The sequence below is a fragment of the Pelophylax lessonae genome (genome assembly GCF_965119305.1).
Source record: "Pelophylax lessonae genome assembly, chromosome: 5".
NCBI classification, from domain to species: Eukaryota; Metazoa; Chordata; class Amphibia; order Anura; family Ranidae; genus Pelophylax; species Pelophylax lessonae.
The window spans coordinates 198,104,469-198,129,463 of record NC_138772.1 but is presented as its reverse complement, the minus strand read 5'-3'; the positions used below and the strand labels follow the sequence as shown (position 1 = coordinate 198,129,463).

Below are 24,995 nucleotides of genomic sequence, written 5' to 3'. Positions count from 1 at the left end.
ACCACGCCATATCCCCATGCAGTGAGAGTGTTGTGTGCCCTGCAGCACACCGCTATTCAGTACGGGCCGCCGCCATTTTTTTTGCTGGATCGCACGAGCCGCTATTTTGGCGTAGCCTCGTGTCTCCAGCATGGGGGCGGCCATGTTTGAGGTGATCCAAACACCTCGTGGAGCTTGGGGGAGGCGCCGGAAGGCGTACAGAGGGGCGGAGCCGCCTCCTTTCTTCCTGGGCAGCCAGCCAAAAGACTTCCTGTTTGTTAAGACAGCGCTGTAACCTGTTGCAGTTAAACTCTGAGCATCAAGTGGTGAGCCTGGGGGTCTATCTCTCTCTCTCTCGATCGATAGGGATCCCTAGCAGGTAACACTAAGGGGCTTTTGTGGCGCTGGGGGTCGAAAAAAAAAAAAAAAAAAAAAGAAAAGTTTTATTTTTGAATTATATTATCCAGGAAGTAACTGGAGTTATCATGGACCCTGCCACACATATTCCCCCACCTGTTTCCCTCGAGGGGGCCACGGGACCCGCCGGTGCACAGAGTATAGAGTCATTTACAGCAATTTTGGAGTCTATGGTGGCTCGGGTGGAGGCGGCCTGTCAGGGACGGGGGTCAAGGAAGCGACCCCCGCCTACCCCTATACCATCTGACATCTCTGACTCAGATTCAGAGGTGGTCACGGCAGTTGCAGGTTCCTCTGCAAGGGCTGTTATCCCAGGTAAAGCCCCCTCAGATAGTGAGGAGGACGCTTCTTCTCCTGCTATTATTCAGGAAGAAGCATTGGTGGACACACTAGTTGTAGCAGTGCAGGAAACCTTAAAACTTGAGTCTTTACCGGCAGAGGCAACTGAAACAGAGATTCCTTTTGGTACTAATAAGCCCATCAAGACGATGAAGGCTTTTCCTGTACCTAAATGTTTCGGTAATCAGATTAAAGGAGAATGGGAGCATTCTAAACGTACCTTTACTATTTCCAAGCGTATTGCTAGATGCTATCCGTTTGAGGAATCCATCATTAAGAAATGGACGGTACCACCAGTCGTGGATCCGCCTATTTCCAGGCTGAACAAAGCCACGGTTATTCCAGTGGAGGACACTTCGTCCTTTAAGGATCCGGTGGATCGAAAGATGGAAGCAGAGTCCCGCACCATCTTCTCTCTGATAGGGTCAGCTTTTAGACCAGTAATTGTTATTGGTCTAGTTTCCCAGACACTTACGGAATGGGCGAAAATGGTACGCCAAGATCTTAGGGGAAAAGATATTCCCCAGGAGACATCTGATTTGATGGAACAGATTATACAAGGGCTACAGTTTATCTGTGACGCAGCCTTGGACACTACTCCCTTATTAGGGCATGCATCTAAGACAGCGGTGATCCTCAGACGTGTGCTGTGGTTAAAATGCTGGTCAGCTGACCTAGGTTCCAAGAAGACCTTGACAAATCTCCCCTTTCAGGGGAATCGTCTATTTGGGGCCAACCTAGATGAAATCATTAAGGATGCCACTGGGGGCAAGAGCACTTTTTTGCCACAGGCTGCTAAAGCTAAGGGACCTCGCAACAAGCGAGGACCTTTCTTTACCGCCCATAAAGGGCGCCCGGCTGGTACTAGCGGGAAAGGCAAGACTCCTCCAGGAGGGTTCAAGAAGGGCTGGTCGGACAAGCAAAGGACCAACCCAGCCAAACCCGAAGCAAAGGAGTACACAGCCTGAAGGTGCGCCCCCACCCGGTTTCAGGGTGGGGGGACGTTTTCACCGGTATTCAGGACATTAGATCGAGCATCAACCACTACTACCGGTGCGATTCTTCCCTTCCAACATTTAAGTACTACAGGAAGCGGTAATTACCGTTCCCTGAATAGATCTTTTCCTTTACCTTTTCCTAAGATTAGTCCCGATACCTCACAGGAATCGGATCTGGTTGACCAGATAGGCCAAGTAGCCTCTAGTCGGGTGACTTCGGTCCCTGAGGTTCAGCCAGAAAAGATCACCTTTCCTGATAACTATCAGGTATCTGATAAATGTGTGGGAACAGAAAACGACCAGACTTTCTCGGATGGTCGGGGCCAGATACCTCTAGGGACGCCTGGTTCAGATCCAATCAGCGCCAGTGGTCCTAGAAATTCTAGGCTGGCCTCCTCAAGCCGGCCTGGCCGACTTGGACATGTTAGTCGTAGACGTTCCGTGGGAACTTCGTCTCAGGGAGTGTCTGTGGTCTCAAGGACCAATTTACCATCATGCTTTACAGTCGCTGGGTTTAATGACCTGGCCATTGAGACCCAAGTACTGAAGGACAGAGGTTTGTCAGCTTCAGTCAATCCTACCCTTATTAAAGCAAGGAAAGCGACTTCCAGCAAAGTCTATTATCACACATGGAAAACTTATATTGCGTGGTGCGAATCTTTAGGATTTCCTCCACGTACCTATTCGGTGTCTCGAATATTGGCCTTTTTGCAACAAGGGGTTGAGCAGAAGCTAGCCTTGAGCACCATCAAGGGTCAAGTTTCAGCATTAGCAATCTTCTTTCAGAAGCCTTTAGCTACCAAATCCTTGGTGCGGAATTTCATCCAGGGGGTGCGGCACCTGGCTCCTCCAGTCCGCGCGCCCTTACCGCCTTGGGATCTTAATTTGGTTTTGTCGGTTCTACAGAAACCTCCTTTTGAAAACATCAGGGAGATTCCCTTGCTTACTTTATCCCAGAAAGTGGCCTTCTTGGTGGCTATTACTTCTGCTCGCAGGGTGTCAGAACTGGCTGCATTATCATGCCAGTCCCCATACCTAGTGATTCATAGGGATAAGGTAGTACTTCATCCTAAGCCATCTTTTCTTCCCAAGGTGGTTTCAGATTTTCATCTGAATGAAGATATTGTACTACCTTCCTTGTGTCCTCAGCCCAAGCATCATCGGGAACATGCGTTGCATTCCTTAGATGTGGTTCGGGCAATCAGGGTATACCTGAAAGCTACGGAATCATTCCGTAAGACGGATTCACTTTTTGTGATCACGGATGGCCCCAGAAAGGGTTTGCCTGCATCTGCCGCGACCATTGCCAAATGGATTAGACAAACGGTGGTACAGGCTTATTCTATTAAGGGTCAGAGTCCTCCGTTCCCTGTTAGGGCGCACTCCACTCGAGCGCTCAGTACTTCCTGGGCCTTTCGCCATCAGGCGTCAGTGGTCCAGGTATGTAAGGCGGCCACCTGGTCGTCAGTACATACCTTTACAAAATTTTATAAAATTGATGTGACGGCATCGGCGGATGCCTCATTTGGCCGCAAGGTTTTGCAGGCCGCAATTTGAGGAGACCGGTGGTCTACCTCGAGGGTTTTTTTCTGTTTGAAAAAAAAAAAAAAAAAAAATTTGTTTTCTCTTTTTTTGTTGAGTCTCATCATTAAGGATGAGCATTGTAAACTTCTAGTTGGCACCGGTTGGGCCTTCTAGATTGGGATTTGATTTCCATTTTCCCACCCCTCAGTTGTGATACTGCTCTGGGACGTCCCGAAGGTGGTGTATCACCGAGGACTACGTCTGTCAATGAGCGCTAGAGAAAAATGGATTTTTGTAAAATCTTACCGTAAAATCCTTTTCTCTTAGCTCATTGACAGACGTAGTCCCCGCCCCTCTGTTTTTTTGAGTTGGGTTAAAATCTCTAAAGACTGCTTTTTCACATAACTGATTTGCTGAGGCAGAGAGAGAGAGGATATACCCTCTGGGACTGCCCCTGGGGTGTGGCCAGAGCTTTTTAATTTCCTGTCTAGTCCTGCTCCTGTGGAGGCAACATAACCCGAAGGTGGTGTATCACCGAGGACTACGTCTGTCAATGAGCTAAGAGAAAAGGATTTTACGGTAAGATTTTACAAAAATCCATTTTTTTTACCCTCATGCATCCCTTGCTGCATTAGGGTAAAACATTTTGGGCATCCGCATCCCCCCCTTTACTTACCTGAGCCTTCATTTTGATCCAGCGCTGTGCACATCTGCAGCTCTTCTCTTCCCTCACTTTCGGGTCTCGTTGACTTCGCTGGGCTATTGGCTCCCAGTGCTGTCAATTGAAGTCCATGACGAGGGAGCTGGGGGTGGGGCGGAGTCTGGCTGTCTGTGTCAAAGAATGCAGCAGCCGGGCTTGAGAGCGAGTACTCAGGAGTGCCCCCATGGGAAGAAGCTTCTCATGGGGGCACTGGACAGAGAGAAGAGGCCAGGAGGGCCAGTGGGGGACCCAAGAGGAGGAGGATGGAGTCCGCTCTGTGCAATTCTGTTGCTCAAAGCAGGTAGGTATAGACATGTTTGTTTAAAAAAAAAAAAAAAGTACAAATGTTACAATGAATTTATATCTGTTTGACAGGGGAGGAGAAAACAAAAATTCCTGTTGCTCGTTTCAGAGATTTAGGCACCTTTCACACATGCTGTCTGTTTGTCTGTTTTTCATCCATCCGTTGACGGATGAAAATCGGACATCAATGCATCACTATGGAAAAACTGATGTAAATGGATGATCATCTATTTACATCTGCATCTGTCATCATCCAGTTTTTGAAACTGATCAAAGCTCTATTTTTCTTCCGTATTAAAAAAACAGATCGGATGGAAAACGGATGTAAACTGACAAATGGTCAGTTTTTCATCCGTTTTTTGCATTGGTAGTGGATGTAAAAAAAACTGATGAATACTTCATCCATTTTGACATGACTGAACTGATGAAATGAACGGTCTGCATGTATGAAAGGGGCCTCAGAGCTGTCCTGTTCACACTTTCCCTTTTATCTTCGGGGAGTCTAACTAACCCTACTAGTTCTTATCTTGGACTACAGAATAATTAGCATCTATGTTGTAGCGATAGGAGAGTTAGGCCCCTTTCACACATACGGTCCGTTTGTCAGTTTTTCATCCATCCGTTGACGGATGAAAAACGGACATCAATGCATCTCTATGTAAAAACGGATGATCATCCGTTTTTAAAATCTGTTTTCATCCGCTTCCGTCAATGTCAATTTTTTTGGAACGGATGAATGCCCTATTTTTCATCCGTCCAAAAAACGGATCGGAAGAAAAACGGATTTAAACGGACAAACGGTCCATTTTTCATTCGTTTTTGCATTGGTAGTGGATGTAAAAAAAAAAAAAAAAAATGGATGAAAAACATACTTTTTGATGTGACTGAACTGATGTACTGAACAGACCGACCATATGTGTGAAAGGGGCCTTAGAAGGCTTCAGTGGTTTATTAAAAGACAACAAATTAAAAAGATAGTAGCAATTTTTTTTTTTTTCACAGAAACCTAATCTAATCCCTAATTATCGTACACTATAAGAGCCCATTCAGACTAGCGCGACTTGTCCGCCTGACAAGTCGCGGTCGGTCGCGGTCCATTGAGTAGTACAGGACGGGTTCTAATAGGAGCGACACCAGTCGCTCCGACTTAGAAAAAGGGTCCTGTACTACTTTGGGGCGACCTGGGAGCGACTTGCATAGACTTCCATTATGTGAAGTCCCTGTAAGTCGCGGTGCACGCGACTTCACAGGTCGCCCCCCCCCCCGAAGTCGGATCGCCTCTGTGTGAACCGGCTCTAAGGCTTCATGTACACGGGACGTTAGAAAAAGTCCTTTGAACGCTGGAACTTGACAGCTATAGAACAACGTTTAAAAACGCCCGTTTGGATGCGTTCGGCGACGTTTGTGTTCAGAGGCGTTTTTTGCAAAACACTTCTGGAGACCCTCCCATATACCCACAATGCAACAGAAATATGTTTTTCAGCCATTTTCAGTTGAATATATATATATATATATATGTATATATATATATATATATATATATATATCCCCCTAACCCAAAATCTGCATAGTTGGGTCACCCTTACATGGCAGCTGCATGACCCCACTCTGCCATGTCAGGGTGACAGGAGTTTAGGGTGACCTGACTCTGCCATGCCAGGGTGACCGGAGTTTAGGCTGACCTGACTCTGCCATGCCAGGGTGACTGTGTGTGTGTGTGTGTGTGTGTGTGTGTGTGTGTGTATATATATATATATAATATATATGTATGTGTGTGTGTGTGTGTGTGTGTGTGTGTGTGTATGTATATATATATATATATATATATATATATATATATATATATATATATACACACACGCACGGATGAACGCGTTCGGTCGCGTTTTTGCATCTGAAACGCCGGGAAACACACGTTCGAACGCAAATAATTGCTTTAAAAAAAAAAAAAAGACACTGAACGCAACTGCCTGTAAATTACTGCAAACGACCCGGTGTACATGGACAGATAAGATAACATAGAGGTGGGTTCAGGGGCTTCTGAAAAAAACGCCCAACTGCTCCTAAACGGCCATTTACAAGTTGCAGTGTACATGAGCCCTAAAAGTTGAGGTAGTGTAGAGTAAATAGATACCAAATGTGTAGAGCCTCAAAACTGCATGTGTCTGAAATATTGTGGTACCTATATTTATCCATTCGACTTTCTTCATGTCTGCTCAACGGCTCTTTCACTTGTAGAGCTGGAGGAATTGTACACCGACAAGAGTAGTAGACTGGTATGTACACTCGGATTTAAAAGACTGGATATCCTTGGGCCCCATGGAAATGCTTCCATGGTGTGCAAGAGAAGGAAATGCTGCAGGTGCATACTCCCATCCACTTATTGGGGCAACACTTTGTTGTTTTCGGGACATATGTAAATCACCTACTCTTTCTTTTCTTTCGAGCCTGCTGACACCCTTACGTGCTAACCTGACTTCCAGAGGTAAAACGGACCTCTCTGACTTGCTTCCTTTTACCCATGTTTTCTGCTCTGAGCCTATTTGCAAGCTTGCTACTTTTTAAAAGATCCGAAATGTGGCTATCTACCCTCTTGACTGCCCACCTTTACAGTACCTTCTTCACCATTCATGGATCATGAAAGGCACATATCCCAAGTCCCTCACCATGCAAATGTTTAATGCCTCCTGGATGCGTATTCCTGTACACTGGTGTCAACGTCGGTTGCTGTCTTTATGCGACTAAACAAAGTAGCATCAATAGCAGAATTGTCACACTTCGCCCTAATGAAGGTGGTTAGACACTAAAACTTGCATCTGTGTTCCTTACCTATAGCAGCCTTCTTTCTCAAGAGGCAAACAGGCCTACCGGTACTCGGTTGCCCCCAGGACTTGTATACAATGCTAAAGTGCCTAGCCACCATGCCTGGGCAGGTGCGAACTGAGCAAAGCGAACAGGTACTTGCGCAGACAGGCAGAGTGGTTGAGTGACCGTCCAGGTATAGGCAGGCAAGGTTCAGAATAGTCAGGGTCAAATGCGTAGTAAAAAGGAAGGCAGGCAGACTTGAGAGAGTTGTCGATATCCGATCCAAGGTTGGCAATGAGGAATTGCAAACAGCAGAGAAGGTCATACAAACGGACAGCCAAACGGAGAGCTTGGAACATGTTACAAGCGCAATATCACAAGCCTGAGACTGCAGGCTTGGCTGGCTTTAATCCGGTTTAGTCTCCACACAGGAACTGGCTCATCATGAGCTCTGTAAAAGTGGTACCTTCTGGAATACTTTGACATTAGCCAGGAGTCAGCAGAAGAAAAAAAACATTGGCTGCTATCAATCACATTGCAGGTGGGCAGACAGGGATGCATCCTAGGCAAAACCAGGATGATGGAATGAAACCAGCAGCTGTCAAAGAACAGGAGCGTTTAAGTGCTGCTGACCAGAACCTATCCATATTTCATTGAACAAACTGTTTTTCACTAAAAAAATACAGTTAGTTCTGCTTGCAAACCTCTGCTGCAGCTACAATGTCCACCACTTGTAGAAACACAACTGTTCTGTTTGCGCCCCTACCTCCTAAACCTCTCATTTATCCATTAATATGCCCTCTAGCTAAGGGAAGTATTGGTAAATTCCACAATACTCCACCGCTTTTTTTTATCTTCTTCACTTCTTTTCTTTATCCTGTTCTCCCCTTCCTACGGGTGAACACTCTTGGAGATGGGTAAATTTAAGGGTGTTCACCCTTTCACGAAAGATTTGACTATATGATCTTTTAAACCTCATCACGCCTTTTATATATCGTACCGTTTCCTATGCAACCCTAATGTCCTTCGTGATCTTTATTTTTGATTAGTTGGTGTACAACTAGTATTTTCATGCGCTCACCCTTACTACTAGATCAACTATGCTTTCTTTTTATTGGCTGTGGTATTTGAGAAACAATGGTGTAGCTTTTCTTTTTCATTTTATTATATGCCATACTTGGTATGTTTACCATCTAAAAGCCACTCAAGGTGTGACTTCTGTTTAATGATTATAAGTGTCTTGTGATTGTAAGCACGTACTTTTGCCTTTCTGTATGCCAAATTTCAGTAAAAACCTTATGGAACTAAAACATGGAAAAGCATCATGTATTGCAGAATTGTACTGGATATGGTTTTTTTTTTTTTTTTTTTTTTTCCCTCTAAACACACAGTTGGGAAGACCTAGCAGTCCCCTTTGCAAGAACTACTATCAACATAGTTCCAAAAGCAAATAGAGAGATGATTTCTATTTTATATAGGCCAATACAGAATGAGCATTTGCTGATTGTTTAGTTGTTGTTCAGAAAACCTTAAGGCACCGTTCACAGCTTTGTGTCCCGGATAGCGGGCGGAACCACCGCGATTCTGCCCGTGGTCCCGAATCACTGGAAATCGCGGGATGCGCCTGTGATCTCGGTTACGTCCAATGGCACCCCGATCGTGGGGCACTTTTGCCGTAATTGTCACCCATTGAATTACGGTAAACATGCACAAGCATAATTGCGGGATGCCTGATGCCCAAAAGAAGTTCCCAAACTACTTTTGGGCAACAGGCGTCCTGTGACACTGTCCTCATTGGGGCGCAAAATTGCACCACGATCGGGGTGCCTTTGAAAGTAACTGGGATCGCAAGTGCATCCCGGGATTTGCGGCGATTCGGAATCGCGCAGATTCCACCTGCGATCCGGGATGCCTAGATGTAAACGGAGCTTAAAGTGTAAGTCCAGGCAAAAATGAACTACTGCTAAACCTGCTCTCTGCTACAAACAAACCCTAATCTATCTAACCCTGTAAAGCAAAAATCGCTGTGCTTGCCTATTCTGCAGCCAATCCATTCCCTTCTCCAGCAGAAGCTGTGTGCAGGAGGTGACCAACAACGGCTGTGAAATGGCTGGGAAGTGACGCCACCCATTGACTTACTATGGGGCTTCTGTTGTCGGCTGCCTCTCCTGCACCCACACTGAAGTTGCCGCTGACAGCAGATGCTGGGACCGGACCAGGTCGGGTGCAGAATAGGTAAGTACAGTGATTTTTGCTTTACAGGGTTAGATAGATTAGGTTTAGAATGTGTGGCAGAGAGCAGGTTTAGTGTTAGGTTTTGCCTGAACTTACACTTTAAGCCTAGTACATACTATTGATCGACCAATATCGTTTTTTTTTACCGCCGATACCAATATTTTGGTCATCGGATATCGGTATCGGCCAATATTGGCCGATATTTTCGGACATTACATTTTTTTTTTTTTTTTTTTTAGGTCTACAGGTACTGTGGTGACCCTAAAAGACCCCCAAAACCCTCCTCTGCACTTAACGCATTCAAAATGCCAAGTTTGGCTGCTTTTGAATGTGGTAAGTTTTTTGAATTCGGCACCACCAGTACCCGGAAGTGATGTCATGTTATGACATCACTTCTGGGTACTCGGCGGCGCCGAATTCAAAGAAATGAAGACCCAGTCAGACAGCGGCGGTACAGATAGAGACCCGTTCAGACAGCGACGGTGAAGGTAGGATGCCCGGGTCTCCCGGAGGGACAGGAGACTTGGGTGAGCCATGGAAGGTGGCGGGAAGGGGGGGGCATCCCCTCCCGCTCCTTGGAATGACAGCCGAGCGGCTTCTCAGCCGCATCGGTTGTCATTACAAGACAGCCGACCGTCGGCTATGGACACCGGTACCGGGGTGATGCCTCTAACTGCAGGCATACACCCCGGTATCGTTAATATCGGTAAATCAAAAGGCCGATTCCGATATTTGGTCAATCACTAGTACATACTACTGAAATTTTTGGTCAGAGCTGCTGTACGAACAGTCTGATGTTAGTACAGTAATCTCCCCTGCTGAGCTATTGTGTTCTGAGGTATTGCGTTCTGATCAGCGCTCTCAGCCGCTGGCTGAGAGCACTGATCGGGAGCCGGTCGGCTGCTGGTTTTGCAGCATGCTGTTCCTGCCATGGGCCGGATGTTAGACGGTTTTATTGAACCGGCCGATGTCCCCTGACATTTGGCACCTGTGTACTGGGCATTAGGGTGCCCATCAACCTGAAATGAGAGGCTGCTAATCTGGTTTTCTCTAGCGCTCATTGACAGACGTAGTCCTCGGTGATACAGCACCTTCGGGTTATGTTGCCTCCACAGGAGCAGGACTAGACAGGAAATTAAAAAGCTCTGGCCACACCCTAGGGGCAGTCCCAGAGGGTATATCCTCTCTCTCTCGGCCTCAGCAAATCAGTTATTTTCTGTCTAGTTAGGAGTAAGGACCTAGATACCTTGCTGGGATCTTAGGTCCTAGCAAGATTTTTTTCTTAAAAGATTTTTTAGACAGCTTTTTTTCTCCAATGTTCCTGTGAGATCTTCAAGCAAGAAAGCTGAACTGGGCGACGGGCTGGATGTTAAAATCCGGTGGTCACCCCAGTTCAGCCTACGAGCGCGTGCAGGCCATAGCTCCGCGCTGGGTCGGCCGCGACAAAGTCCCATTAAAGGACTGACCCCGCGAGTTAAACGTCTCGCTGAAACGCCAAAGACCATGAGTCACGGCGTCCATATCGGTCGACAGCCCTCCCGCCCCGGTGGAGAGGGGTACTGTCAGGAGTTGGTGCCCGCCTGGTTCCGGTATGGTGAGTAGTATGTTCCCCCTTTTCCCCTGACGGGTCTTGTGGTGAACGCGGGCCCCTCTCTGTATGGTAAGATAGAGTCCCTCTCTATCCTATAAATGACACAGATCCTCCTACTTTGAGTGTGATTTTATGTGCAAAAAGCCAGGAGGCTTGGTTTGGGAGCTAACAATCTAATTGTATACATGTTAAAAAGATTGTAATCAGTGGCATTCTGGGAATCTTACGGTGATCAGAATAAGCTACCTACCAGTCAGAAGCCACGGACATGTAGACTGCCTTCCTAATCAGATCTCCAGCTATTAGCAGGCCTCCCGAATGGCCATGCGGTCCGCCAGGGCCGGTACCGCCAACCACGCCAAATCCCCATGCAGGAGAGTGTTGTGTGCCCTGCAGCACACCGCTATTCAGTACAGGCCGCCGCCATTTTTTTTGCTGGATCGCACGAACCGCCATTTTGGCGTAGCCTCGTGTCTCCAGCATGGGGGCGGCCATGTTTGAGGTGATCCAAACACCTCGTGGAGCTAGGGGAGGCGCCGGAAGGCGTGCAGAGGGGCGGAGCCGCCTCCTTTCTTCCTGGGCAGCCAGCCAAAAGACTTCCTGTTTGTCAAGACAGCGCTGTAACCTGTTGCAGTTAGACTCTGAGCATCAAGTGGTGAGCCTGGGGGTCTATCTCTCTCTCTCTCTCGATCGATAGGGATCTCTAGCAGGTAACACTAAGGGGCTTTTTGTGGCGCTGGGGGTCTGGAAAAAAAAAAAAAAAAAAAAAAAAAGTTTTTTATTTTTGAATTATATTATCCTGGAAGTGACTGGAATTATCATGGACCCTGCCACACATATTCCCCCACCTGTTTCCCTCGAGGGGGCCATGGGACCCGCCGGTGCACAGAGTGTAGAATCATTTACAGCAATCTTGGAGTCTATGGTGGCTCGGGTGGAGGCGGCCTGTCAGAAACGGGGGTCAAGGAAGCGACCCCCGCCTACCCCTATACTATCTGACACCTCTGACTCTGATTCAGAGATGGTCACTGCAGTTGCAGGTTCCTCTGCAAGGGCTGTTATCTCAGGTAAAGCCCCCTCAGACAGTGAGGAGGACGTTTCTTCTCCCGCTATAATTCAGGAAGAAGCATTGGTGGACGCACTAGTTGTGGCAGTGCAGGAAACCTTAAAACTTGAGGCTTTACCGTCAGAGGCAACTGAAACAGAGATTCCTTTTGGTACTAATAAGCCCATCAAAACGGTGAAGGTTTTTCCTGTACCCAAGTGTTTCGGTAATCAGATTAAAGGAGAATGGGAGCATTCTAAATGTACCTTTACTATTTCCAAGCGTATTGCTAGACGCTATCCGTTTGAGGAATCCATCATTAAGAAATGGACGGTACCACCAGTGGTGGATCCACCTATTTCCAGGCTGAATAAGGCCACGGTTATCCCAGTAGAGGACACTTCGTCCTTTAAGGATCCGGTGGATCGAAAGATGGAAGCAGAGTCCCGCACCATCTTCTCTCTGATAGGGTCAGCATTTAGACCAGTAATTGTTATTGGTCTAGTTTCCCAGACACTTACGGAATGGGCGAGAATGGTACGCCAAGACCTTAGGGGAAAAGATATTCCCCAGGAGACATCTGATTTGATGGAACAGATTATACAAGGGCTACAGTTTATCTGTGACGCAGCCTTGGACACTACTCCCTTATTAGGGCATGCATCTATGTCATCGGTCATCCTCAGACGTGTGCTGTGGTTAAAATGCTGGTCAGCTGACCTAGGTTCCAAAAAGACCTTGACAAATCTCCCTTTTCAGGGGAATCGTCTATTTGGGGCCAACCTAGATGAAATCATTAAGGATGCCACTGGGGACAAGAGCACTTTTTTGCCACAGGCTGCTAAAGCTAAGGGACCTCGCAACAAGCGAGGACCTTTCTTTACCGCCCATAAAGGGCGCCCGGCTGGTACAAGCGGGAAAGGCAAGACTCCTCCAGGAGGGTTCAAGAAGGGCTGGTCGGACAAGCAGAGGACCAACCCAGCCAAACCCGAAGCAAAGGAGTACACAGCCTGAAGGTATGTCCTGAAACCGGGTGGGGGGACGTTTTCACCGGTATTCAGGACATTAGATCGAGCATCAACCACTACTACCGGTGCGATTCTTCCCTTCCAACATTTAAGTACTACAGGAAGCGGTAGTTACCGTTCCCTGAATAGATCTTTTCCTTTACCTTTTCCTAAGATTAGTCCCTATACCTCACAGGAATCGGATCTGGTTGACCAGATAGGCCAAGTAGCCTCTAGTCGGGTGACTTCGGTCCCTGAGGTTCAACCAGAAAAGATCACCCTTCCTGATAACAATCGGGTATCTGATAAATGTGTGGGAACAGAAAACGACCAGACTTTCTCGGATGGTCGGGGCCAGATACCTCTAGGGACGCCTGGTTCAGATTCTATCAGCGCCAGTGGTCCTAGAAATTCTAGGCTGGCCTCCTCAAGCCGGCCTGGCCGACTTGGACATGCTAGTCGCAGACGTTCCGTGGGAACTTCGTCTCAGGGAGTGTCTGTGGTCTCAAGGACCAATTTACCATCATGCTTTACAGTCGCTGGTTTTAATGGCCTGGCCATTGAGACCCAAGTACTGAAGGACAGAGGTTTGTCAGCTTCAGTCATTCCTACCCTTATTAAAGCAAGGAAAGCGACTTCCAGCAAGGTCTATTATCACACATGGAAGACTTATATTGCGTGGTGCGAATCTTTAGGATTTCCTCCACGTACCTATTCGGTGACTCGAATATTGGCCTTTTTGCAACAAAGGGTTGAGCAGAAGCTAGCCTTGAGCACCATCAAGGGTCAAGTTTCAGCATTAGCAATCTTCTTTCAGAAGCCTTTAGCTACCAAGTCCTTGGTGCGGAATTTCATCCAGGGGGTGCGGCACCTGGCTCCACCAGTCCGCGCGCCCTTACCGCCCTGGGATGTTAATTTGGTTTTGTCGGTTCTACAGAAACCTCCCTTTGAAAACATCAGGGAGATTCCCTTGCTTACTTTATCCCAGAAGGTGGCCTTCTTGGTGGCTATTACTTCTGCTCGCAGGGTGTCAGAACTGGCTGCATTATCATGCCAGTCCCCATACCTAGTGATTCATAGGGATAAGGTAGTACTTCATCCTAAGCCATCTTTTCTTCCTAAGGTGGTTTCAGATTTTCATCTGAATGAAGATATTGTACTACCTTCCTTGTGTCCTCAGCCCAAGCATCATCGGGAACATGCGTTGCATTCCTTAGATGTGGTTCGGGCAATCAGGGTATACCTGAAAGCTACGGAATCATTCCGTAAGACGGATTCACTTTTTGTGATCACGGATGGCCCCAGAAAGGGTTTGCCTGCATCTGCCGCGACCATTGCTAAATGGATTAGACAAACGGTGGTACAGGCTTATTCTATTAAGGGTCAGAGTCCTCCGTTCCCTGTTAGGGCGCACTCCACTCGAGCGCTCAGTACTTCCTGGGCCTTTCGCCATCAGGCGTCAGTGGTCCAGGTATGTAAGGCGGCCACCTGGTCGTCGGTACATACCTTTACAAAATTTTATAAAATTGATGTGATGGCATCGGCAGATGCCTCATTTGGCCGCAAGGTTTTGCAGGCCGCAATTTGAGGAGCCCGGTGGTCTACCTCGAGGGTTTTTTCTGTTTTGAGAAAAAAAAAATAAAAATTTTTCTCTTTTTTGTTGAGTCTCATCATTAAGGATGAGCATTGTAAACTTCTAGTTGGCACCGGTTGGGCCTTCTAGATTGGGATTTGATTTTCATTTTCCCACCCCTCATTTGTGATACTGCTCTGGGACGTCCCGAAGGTGCTGTATCACCGAGGACTACGTCTGTCAATGAGCGCTAGAGAAAAATGGATTTTTGTAAGATCTTACCGTAAAATCTTTTTCTCTTAGCTCATTGACAGACGTAGTCCCCGCCCCTCTGGTTTTTGAGTTGGGTTGGGTTAAAATCTCTAAAGACTGCTTTTTCACATAACTGATTTGCTGAGGCCGAGAGAGAGAGGATATACCCTCTGGGACTGCCCCTAGGGTGTGGCCAGAGCTTTTTAATTTCCTGTCTAGTCCTGCTCCTGTGGAGGCAACATAACCCGAAGGTGCTGTATCACGAGGACTACGTCTGTCAATGAGCTAAGAGAAAAGGATTTTACGGTAAGATCTTACAAAAATCCATTTTTTGAGGAGTGGAATATATGTGTACAACAGGCCAGAATAAATGTCCTAGGGGTGCAAAGTGGTTGGACAGGTTAAAAAAACAAATGTTTTAGTTTTCTTTGTATAAATGAGAATGTTTCCTCTGCGGGGTGTCATAGATCACTTTGAAATTATTAGGAAAATTATGATTTCTGATTAGCATAAACTATTCCTTAGGGTCCAGTTGACACTGTCCAAACCAGTTGTTGGCTGGGACTTGAATAGATGCACTCCCTCATTGCTTAGTGCATACCGTATAATTAAACAGATTGTCCTCATTAATGTTCTGAAACTTATGGATAATGATGACATAAAGTACATGTGTCCTATTTATTCTGATTGTAGTGTGTGTATTTATTTAAAGAATTCTAAAGTTGTTTCAAAAAGACATCTCCATTGCAGTATTGAGTTCTGCATTGCAGTTGTTTTTCACAGAGACACTTTTGATGTTGACTGTAATATCTCAGTATGCCTCCCTTCCCTTTTTGCCTAGTTCTGTAAAATCACTTGTTCTTGGCTCTCCTAATGCTGTTGCCCATAATATAAATTTTGTTTACACTTGCATATCTGTCGTTTTACACACGTTTTTTAGGTAAATATCGCACAAAATTGATTAGTCTGTTTAGGAGATCCAATTTTTTTTTTTTTTTACCGAAATTTGTGTTGCAGTTTCATCTATGCAAACATTTGTTCCAAACTGTAACTAAGGGTAGTTTTGGATGGAGTGGAGAAGTATTAAAATCTGTTTTTACTGCTGTCTGTGCCCCCCAACCGCCCCCCCCCCCCCCCCCCGTGCATTTTTCCTGTTTACCATTATCATCGAAAGTAAAGGAAAATCCCAAATTACGGGTTTACATCAGAACGCTATTATAGGTGAAATATTCTAATAGGGGCTACTAGTTCTGGTGATACACCAGAATTCCCTCACGTTGCAGGTATATCCACACACTTCCTGCTTTGGCTATGGAACAGGAAGAGTTATTATTCCTACTTACTCTGTCTAAAATGGAAAACAAAAAGAATTGCCTTTAGTTACACTTTAAATGAGGAAGCTCCTGCAGGCCCTTGGGTTTTGTGTCTATTCTAGCTAACTTCTTCTATTTTAATAACCCTGAGGTGTCATTCAAACATTAGACTGGACTTGTCAATGTGGGTGTGGGAGGTGAAAAGGTTGAAGCAGCTGTGTACTGCAGTGTGCTTTCCAGGGAGCAAAGGTTCTGGTAGATAAGTGTGTTTAAAGTGATTCTAAAGCCTTTTTTTTTTTTTTAAGTACTAAACCTATGCACCTGCTCTGTGCAGTTCCGAACCTGTGGGGTCTCCTGGTGGCACTCCTGGCTCCTCCTCGGCGAGTTTCCCCCATAGCAAGCTACTTCCTCACTCGTACAGGCTCAATTCCGAGCCCCGCTGCCTGCGTCCATAGACAAAGACAGCACGGCTAGGCCCCGCCTATGCTGCCTTGCCACAGGATTTGATTGGCAGCAGCCCTGTCCTGTCATGAGGGAGAGAGCTGAGAGGGCCGCTGCTCTTGGGAACAGTGCTGGATTGAGATCAGGCTCAGGTATGGTTTTAGGGGGGCTGGGGGGATCCTGGTCACAGAAGGTTGAGAGTAAAAACCTTAGGCCTTTATAACCACTTTAAGTCTAGATAGAAAAGGTTTAAAATTCCTGGTCCTACTTCCTTTTAAGGTGGTGTATTGTAGTTTCAATACTATTTCTGTAACACAAACTAGTTCCTTAGATGCTTAGTTTCCTGACTACTTCCAAATTTACCAGATGAAGCGCTTGGCACGTTACCCATTTTACATTACATAAAGTTTTTTTTTAATGTAACCCTGCAAAGATTAGTTTTGTTTACGTTGTAAAGGGAAATGAATAAAACAGTAGGGGTGAGGCCCTTTTCACACTGGTGGAGTCCACCAGCAAATCTGCCTGCTCAACAGGGGATCTCTCCGCTGATCCCCGCTGAGCAGGTGGATGACTGGTCCATGTCCACTCCGCTGATGCAGAGAGGACACAGACAGAACCCGCTGTCCTCTATGGGCTGTCAGATGGAAACTAGCCCGTCTGTCTGTTTCTATTCAACTGTCATCCAATCCGATCTGCCAGATGGATGAGGAACGGATCCCCATCCGTCTGTTTTTAGCAGACAGGATCGGATTGGCTGTCGGCGGGTGTCAACAGACACCTATCCATCGACATCCAATACTCCATAGAGAGCAATGAATGCTTGAAAAACTGACAGGCAGACCTGATTGTTCTGTCTGTGTGAAAGGGGCCTAAGGGTTGGTTTTCCCAAAACTGATTGAATTTGGGTGGACTTTTGCAGGTGATTACCCTCCAGCTCAATATTGTCATTGCCCTTAAAAGTAATGCCCTTAAAAGTAATGCTATCACAAATGTGACTATTTCAGTCTGAGAACATAATAAAAAGATATTGAGGTTGATTTACCAAAGGCAAATAGATTGTGCGCTTGCTCCAGAGCTCAGTAAATGAGGTGAAGCTTCACTTTGCAAAGAATACCCAATCACATGCAAGGGAAAGAAAAAAACAGCATTTTTGCTTGCACATGATTGGATGAAGGACATCTGCATATGTTTCCCACATTTACTAAGCTCTGGAGCAAATGCCCTTGAAGAGTGCACATGCAAAGTGCACAGTCTTTTCGCCTTTAGTAAATCAACCCCATTGCCTTTAAAACCAGAAAATGATCAGTAGATCCAGGTATACGGGCAGCAGAGCTTATGTAACTGTGAATTTATGTAAACCTTGACTGTGTTTACGTGATGCTACACCCCTCCCCTTCTACCTTCTGAGGATGCTTATTGGTCTGTTAATGTGACTGGTGGTCTCATTGACCACTAGGGAGACCTGCGGAACAGGAGGGTGAAGCCAGGCTTTACTTTTCCTGTGTAAAGAAAAAAAAAATGATTGTGACATATGGTTGGTTTAAATTGTCCAAGTTGTTGAAAAAATAAAGCAAAGCCTGCATAGTGCTAAATACACAGGTGAAATCCAAACATTTGCTGTTAGGTTTGACTGGTACCTGCCAGAAAATGCGGAATTGTCTGCAGCCAGGCTTGTGTAAACAGGCATTTATTTGTACTTGAACTGCTTCTGTTCTCATACAGGTCATTGGGAATGCAAATGCAGTTTAGAAAACCAGAAGTAAGTCAGATGGAGGCCAGAAGCCTCCTAAACTGGCCTTGAATGCGCCTGAAAGCGTGCAGTTGCTCCCCATCTACACAAGCAGAGCCTGCTCCTTGTGATTTTACATTTTTTATTTATTTTTTGTTGAGTTGCTTTTACAAGCATTTCCTGTATTTGTTTCCTGGGGCTGTTTTTTTAGGCATCAAAATGCATGCAAATGCATGGGTCACTTGTCAGACATTCAAATTGACTTCTATAGGGCAAAAACACCTGATTGCACAGAAAATTGCTTCTTTGATTGTAGGACGATGAGCGTACAAGGGACTGAGAATTGAAATCTGACTAATTACCAACCATGGGGTTCTGCATGTTGAGCGTAGTCCGTTGTAGGAAAACACACTACAAAACACATAAGTGTGAATGGGGGTTAAAGCCGGCCATGGATGGTCCGAATCTCAAGACGGTTTAGCAGAGACCTGCCAAGATTCGCACCATGAGCAGGCTGATTGCACCCAACTTGATCCATCCATGGAGTTGGGTACAACCAGCATGCTGGATTTTTGTATGCGATTATTGCCAGCGGCTAGAGCCGTTAGCAATAATCACTGGGTGTCCTCATGGCTCCCAGTGCCCCCCCTCTTGCTGGGAAGAGCACAATGGTTCTGTGGGAGGGATTCCCGGATCAACACCACTGACTGTGTTAATGGGGGAATCCAGCTATTTTTCTTTCCTGCAATCAATGGTTGCAGGAAGGAAAATCACACCATCTATGGCTGGCTTAGAACACACACGGGCACTAGGAATATGGAAAATACACTTTTTTCTGATCGGGTTGCATGTTTTTTTTTTCTTTTGTTTGCTCAAACCACTTTGTATGCGGTCTCTTCTGAGCTCATAATAAAGTCCATTCTGCAAATTTTACAAAGCTGGATTATAAAATCTAGTTCCTCCTTAAGCATCTGACATGAATATCTTTACCCATTGTCTTGTTTTAGAATAACGTTAGAAGTATTTTTAGTTATGTAAAACCACTTGGGGTGTTTTTTCTTCTTCCTTCTCATTGCAGTTCAGTTGGATGATACAAACTTTATCTACAACACAATCACAAGGGGAAAGTGAAGTGTCTGGATCCCGGCCAAGCAGCATGTGATCTATGAGAAAATACTTTTGTTTCTTCAAGTTATGGAGAGTCACAGAGGGAAGTGAGAGGAATTGTTCTGACTGACACACAGTTGTACAGTGTGAGTATTGTAGTCCACATGCATAGACAACATTGCTTCTCTGATTTCTCAGCACTTGCAGCTACTGAATTACACGAGGGATCATTTTTCACTTTTTTTTTTTTTTTTTTCTTTTTTCCTGGTCAGTAGCATTCGATCTTGAATTGAGTTCCCACAAAATATGCAAAGCAAGGGGTTTTAAGTACATACACATTTTTTAAATTGAAAGCTGAAAATTACCAGCTGATCTGCAGCATTGTATGTGTATTTAAAATGCACAGGATCAAATTTGGCCTACACTGATAGTCCTAATAAAGTTGTACTCTTCTGTCTGCAGTTATTAAGGGGCGTATGTTACTGAATTTACATGTATGACGCATGGAGAAGCTGTGGCATGTTAGAATAGCATTGGATTTATTGGGATAGGACATGCAATCCCATCCTGTGCACTGGGATAAAATGCATTGCCATGTGAATAGGACACATAGAAAACAATTGTTTCTGTGTGTCCTAGTGGTGACCTGTGTTCTTCCAGTGTGGTAAAGCGCTGTGTGTGAACAAGGCCTTAAAGAGTTTGTAAACCAATGAAACTTTTTTTTTTTTTTTGCAACCTTAACCACTTAAGCCCTATTTCGGACACTTTTTGTTTACAAGTTAAAACCAGTATTTTTTCCTAGAAAACTACTTAGAACCCCCAAACATTATATATATTTTTTTTAGCAAAGACTCTGGAGAATAAAATGTCGGTCATTGCAATATTTTTTTGTCACGCGGTCTTTAAAACGCCATTTTTTTGGAAATAATTTGAAAAATCACATTTCACTGCATTTAAAAAATACTAAAAGTAAAGTTAGCCCATTTTTTTGTATATTGTGAAAGATGATGTCACGCCGAGTAAATGGATACCCAACATGTTACGGTTTAAAATTGCGCCCCCCCGTGGGATGACGACAAACTACGGTCAATAGAGATCTCAATCTGCGACGCTTTAAATTTATTTAACGGTTACCAGTTTAGAGTTAGTGTAGCTCTTTTTTTTAAATTATTGCCCACGCTCTGACGATCGCGGCGATACCTCACATGTGGGGTTTGAACAGCGATTTCATTCGCGGCTCGACTTGCGTATACATTTTTTTTTTTGTGCGCGAGCTAACGGTGACGGGGGCGGCTAAATTTTTTTTTTTTTTTTTTTTTTTCCTATTTATTTTTTCTTTTTTTTAAACTTTATTACAGGTTTAAAAAAAAAAAAAAAAATCTGATCACTTTTATTGCTGTCACAAGCAATGTAAACATCCCTTGTGACACCAATATGTAGTGACAGGTACACTTTATGGAGGGATCGAGGGTCTAAAAGACCCTAGACCCCTCCACTACACTTCCCTGTATGCAAAACGGCATTTTTGCATACAGCCGTTTTTCAAATCTGCCGCCTTTTGCAGCACAGTAACCCGGAAGTGACGTCATGGACTCCGCCTCCGGGTTACGTCATCGGAGACCCGATCGACGCCGTTTCCGGCATTCATCGGGACTCCATCCAGCCGGCGGACGTGCCGGCTGGGTGCTTGGGGCTCCCAGTGGGACGGGAGCCCCGAGCAAAGCCACGGAAGGCGGCGGGAGGGGACGTCCCCTCCCCCCCCCCCCCCCGGGTAACGATCGAGCGGCTCCCGAGCCACATCGGTCGTTACCGACGGAAAGCCGACCGTCGGCTTCAAACCACGGTACTGGGATGATGCCTCTAACTAGAGGCATCATCCCGGTATAACCCCGCAAAGTCTACCGACGTACCGGTACGTTAGAATGCGGTAAGTGGTTAAAGACAAATGCATAATGAGCTAGTATGCATCGCATACTAGCTCATTATGAAATACCTTAGAACGAGCCCCCGCCGTGCCATCCGCTTACCTGTATGACGGGCGACATGTCCAGTCACCCGTCTTCCGGGATCGCGGCATCCGGCCATCTGATCGGTGACAAGCCGACGGTCACGGCACGGGACTCTGAAGGAACGGCTGCACTGGCTGCATGTAAGGTAAATATCATCTCCTGAACAGTGCATGTTTAGGAGATATTTACAGTACCTATAGGTAAGCCTTAATATAGGCTTACCTATAGGTGCAAGTTGCAGAGGAGGGTTTACTTCCTCTTTAAAGGAGTTGTAAAGACAAAAGTGTTTTTTTTTTATCTTCATGCATTCTATGCATGAAGATAAAAAGCCTTCTGTGCGTAGCAGCTGCCCCAGAGATGTCCACGAGTCCCTCTGTCGTTTCGGGACTCTTCCATTTTATTTCCTCAGACAATCCCACTGCTGTCAATCAAAGTCAGTTGGCCAATCAGGAGAGAGAGGGGGCAGGGAGAACAACAGTCTGAATGGAGGGGGTGCCTCCATACCAAGCTGCTTGCTGTGGGGGCACTCAGGAGGGAGGGGCCAGGAGCAGCAATGAGGGACCCAAGAAGAGGAGGATCTGGGCTGCTCTGTGCAAAACCACTGCACAGAAGAAGGTATGCGTTATTAAAAAAAAAAAAAACACAACACTTCACAATCCCTTTAAGAAAGGCGAAGAGCATATAACTTCATCAGAGATTCATTGAGGTGCTGGCAGCCCATACTTCAGAATGATTGTCATAAAATATGCCCAAGATGTTACACCCGTACACCCGCACATACACACGCACGTACACCCATACTTCTGCTTGCCACAGCCTTTTCCTCTGTGGGCCATACAAATAGAATTAGGCCCCAGGCTTTCCTCTTTACGTCTGTATTTGCAGAAAATGTACGCAGATTTTATTTGCAGAAAATGTACGCAGATGTTATTAGTGCATAGGATTTATTTTCTAAGCTAAGGACTAGTAAGCTGCAATATTTATGTATTTATTATTATTATTGATTATGCAGGATTTATATAGCACCAACAGTTTATGCAGCACTTTACAATAAAAAAAGGGAGACCATACAATTGCAATACAAAAAAAATACAAGAGAGTTAAGAGGGCCCTGCTCAAAAGAGCTTACAATATAATAGGGTGGGGCAAGTGGTACAAAAGGTTGTAACTGTGGGTAATGAGCTGATGGAAGTGATAAAAGATTAGTTGGAGGCGTGCTAGGCCTCCCTGAAGAGATACGTTTTCAGGGATTGCCCAAAGACAGCCAGAGTAGGAGATAGCCAAACAGATTGAGGTAGAGAGTTCCAGAGGATGGGAAAGACTCTGGAGAAGTCCTAGAGAGGTGCATGGGATGAGGAGACAGGGGAGCAGGAACTCTTGAGAGGAGCGGATAGGATGGTTTGGGGGATATTTGAAGACAGGATTGGTGTTTTAGCACAAGGCAGAGTTGTGACTGGCTTTGTATGTTGTTAGTAATCTTTGTATTTTGAATTTAATTTGCTGAGTGCTCTGTAGCCAGTGTAGGGATTGGCAGAGAGGGTTGTCAGACACTGAATGGTTGGTAAGGTAGATGAGTCTGGTAACAGCATTCATGATAGACTGAAGAGGCGAAAGCTGATGGAGAGACGTAGGACTATGAGAAGGGAGTTGCAATAGTCAAGGCGAGAGATAACCAGGGAGTGAATGAGCAACTTGGTGGTTTCATTAGTAAAAAAGGGTTGAGGTTATGGAGGTGACATCGACAAGCTTTTGACAATGATTGGATTTGGAGAGGACAGGTCAGAGTCTAGGATTACACCTAGTACTCTGTCGTGAGGTGAGGGATTGATGGTTACATTATTGATTTAGATGGAAAAGTCATGGAGGGGGGTATGGGCAGGGGCAAATGTTATCAGCTTGGTTTTAGAGAGATTAATTATAGGAAAGTGGTGCGACATCCATGTCGATATGTCAGTAAGTTATTAATGCGAGAGGAGACTGAAGGAATGAGATGAGGCGTAGACAAATAGATTTGGGTGTCTTTGGCATAGAGATGGTGTTGGAAGCTGTGGGAGGTTATCAAGTGACCAAGGGAGGAGGTATAGATGGCGAAGAGAAGGAGTCTAACGAAAGAGCCTTGGGGGACCCCTACAGAAAGAGGAAATGGTGAGGAGGAGACAGAGTTGTAGGGAACCCTGAAGGAGCGCTGTGATAGGTAGAAGCAAAACCAGGATAGAGAATAATCTTGGAGGCCAAGGGAATGATGTTCATTACAAAGAAGTGGGTGGTCCACATTTTATTACAGGTTACTTATAAAGTGCTGTCAATTTACGCAGACCTATATATATATATATATATATATATATATATATATATATATATATATATAGTATTCTCCTGCCCTCAAGGAGCTTACAATTCGAAGGTCTCTAGCTCCCAATTATATAAACATACTACCAGCATATTGTTGGAGTGTGGGAGGAAACCTGAGTGCCTGGAGGAAATTGGCACAAGGAGAAAAATGTTTTATATATTCTAGTGCATAAATATACAGGTTTTATGTGAACTTGTTTATCTTGAATATAAATGGTATAGGGTAACTCCAGCACTTTTTTGTGTGTGTATTATACAGTAAATGTTCTCTTTTTCCTACTTTATGCATATCCATTTTTTTTTCTTGTATGTGACCTCATTCAGGAGAATGTAACTTAGTTCCTGCATCTGTGACACCCATGCAAGAAATGGTGGCTATTGCCCCCAGGAAGAAAAGCACAGACAGCAATAAAAATATTGTCAGGATTTTTAAGCCTTTCCCAGTCCACTAAGAATGTGCTTACATTTTTGCCACTGACACCCTTTGAAAGATTTCCTACCACTTTTTCTCCTGGCTAGTAGTGTGGGTAAATCTCCCCAGTAAGGACCCAGAAGGCAATACAAATCTGACAGAGGCTCTCACTTTTCGCCACTGTAGCCCAAAACAAAATAAAACGATTTAACTAGAGTTGCTCTTTAACTCCCATTTATGTCCTAATCTGGACTGTCTACATTTCAGAGTTTTTTGATTGTTATTGCACTGTTGCTCAAGCTTTCTCTTTCGGAACTTGATTGTCATGTGAATGCTGCACCTTCACTAGAGTGCAAGTGTATAATGTCTCCATTACTATTTTCTCTTGTTACTCATAAGACCTTTTTAGGAATGTCTTATTAAAGTATAAGGTCTCCCACAACTAATAAATCAAAAACTCCTTTACTATTATCACTATTCAGCAAATTATATTACCTTCATAAAATCTTTTTAAAATCTTCTATTCACCTATAATATTTTGGGTTACGTGACTACGATTGCATCTTAAAATGTTACTAAACCCACAACAGTCTGTATAAGCAGTATAGCATGCTTGTTATACTCACTGTGGAACCTAAGGGGTTAATCTTAATTGTGTAAAAAGGCTGTTTGATCCTGTCTTCCTTGATCCTTCCCCTTCTTCTACAGTCCCCAAAACATCTCCTGATAGAACCGAGCCTTGGGGACAAGCTTCACATGCCCAGTTTGGTGTGTATTGCTAGGGAGTTTTTTTTTTTTTTCCTTGGGAGAGTGCATGTGATCAGCACAGGGCCAAGCAGCACTCTTCATACAGGTTAGGGGTTC

General features: G+C 45.1%; 1 protein-coding gene across 2 annotated transcripts in view; it reads left to right on the top strand.

The window, feature by feature from the left end:
• Nucleotides 1-24,995, top strand: part of STARD3NL (STARD3 N-terminal like) — a 118,024-nt gene that overhangs the window by 36,808 nt on the left and 56,221 nt on the right. Inside the window, exon 1 of one of the 2 annotated variants that reach the window (XM_082257840.1) lies at nucleotides 19,356-19,504. The exons of the other annotated variant lie outside the window; for it this stretch is intronic. The gene's annotated coding sequence lies outside the window, so the exon portion shown is untranslated. Of the gene's footprint in view, nucleotides 1-19,355; nucleotides 19,505-24,995 lie in introns of those variants that run through there. 2 annotated transcript variants of the gene reach the window in all.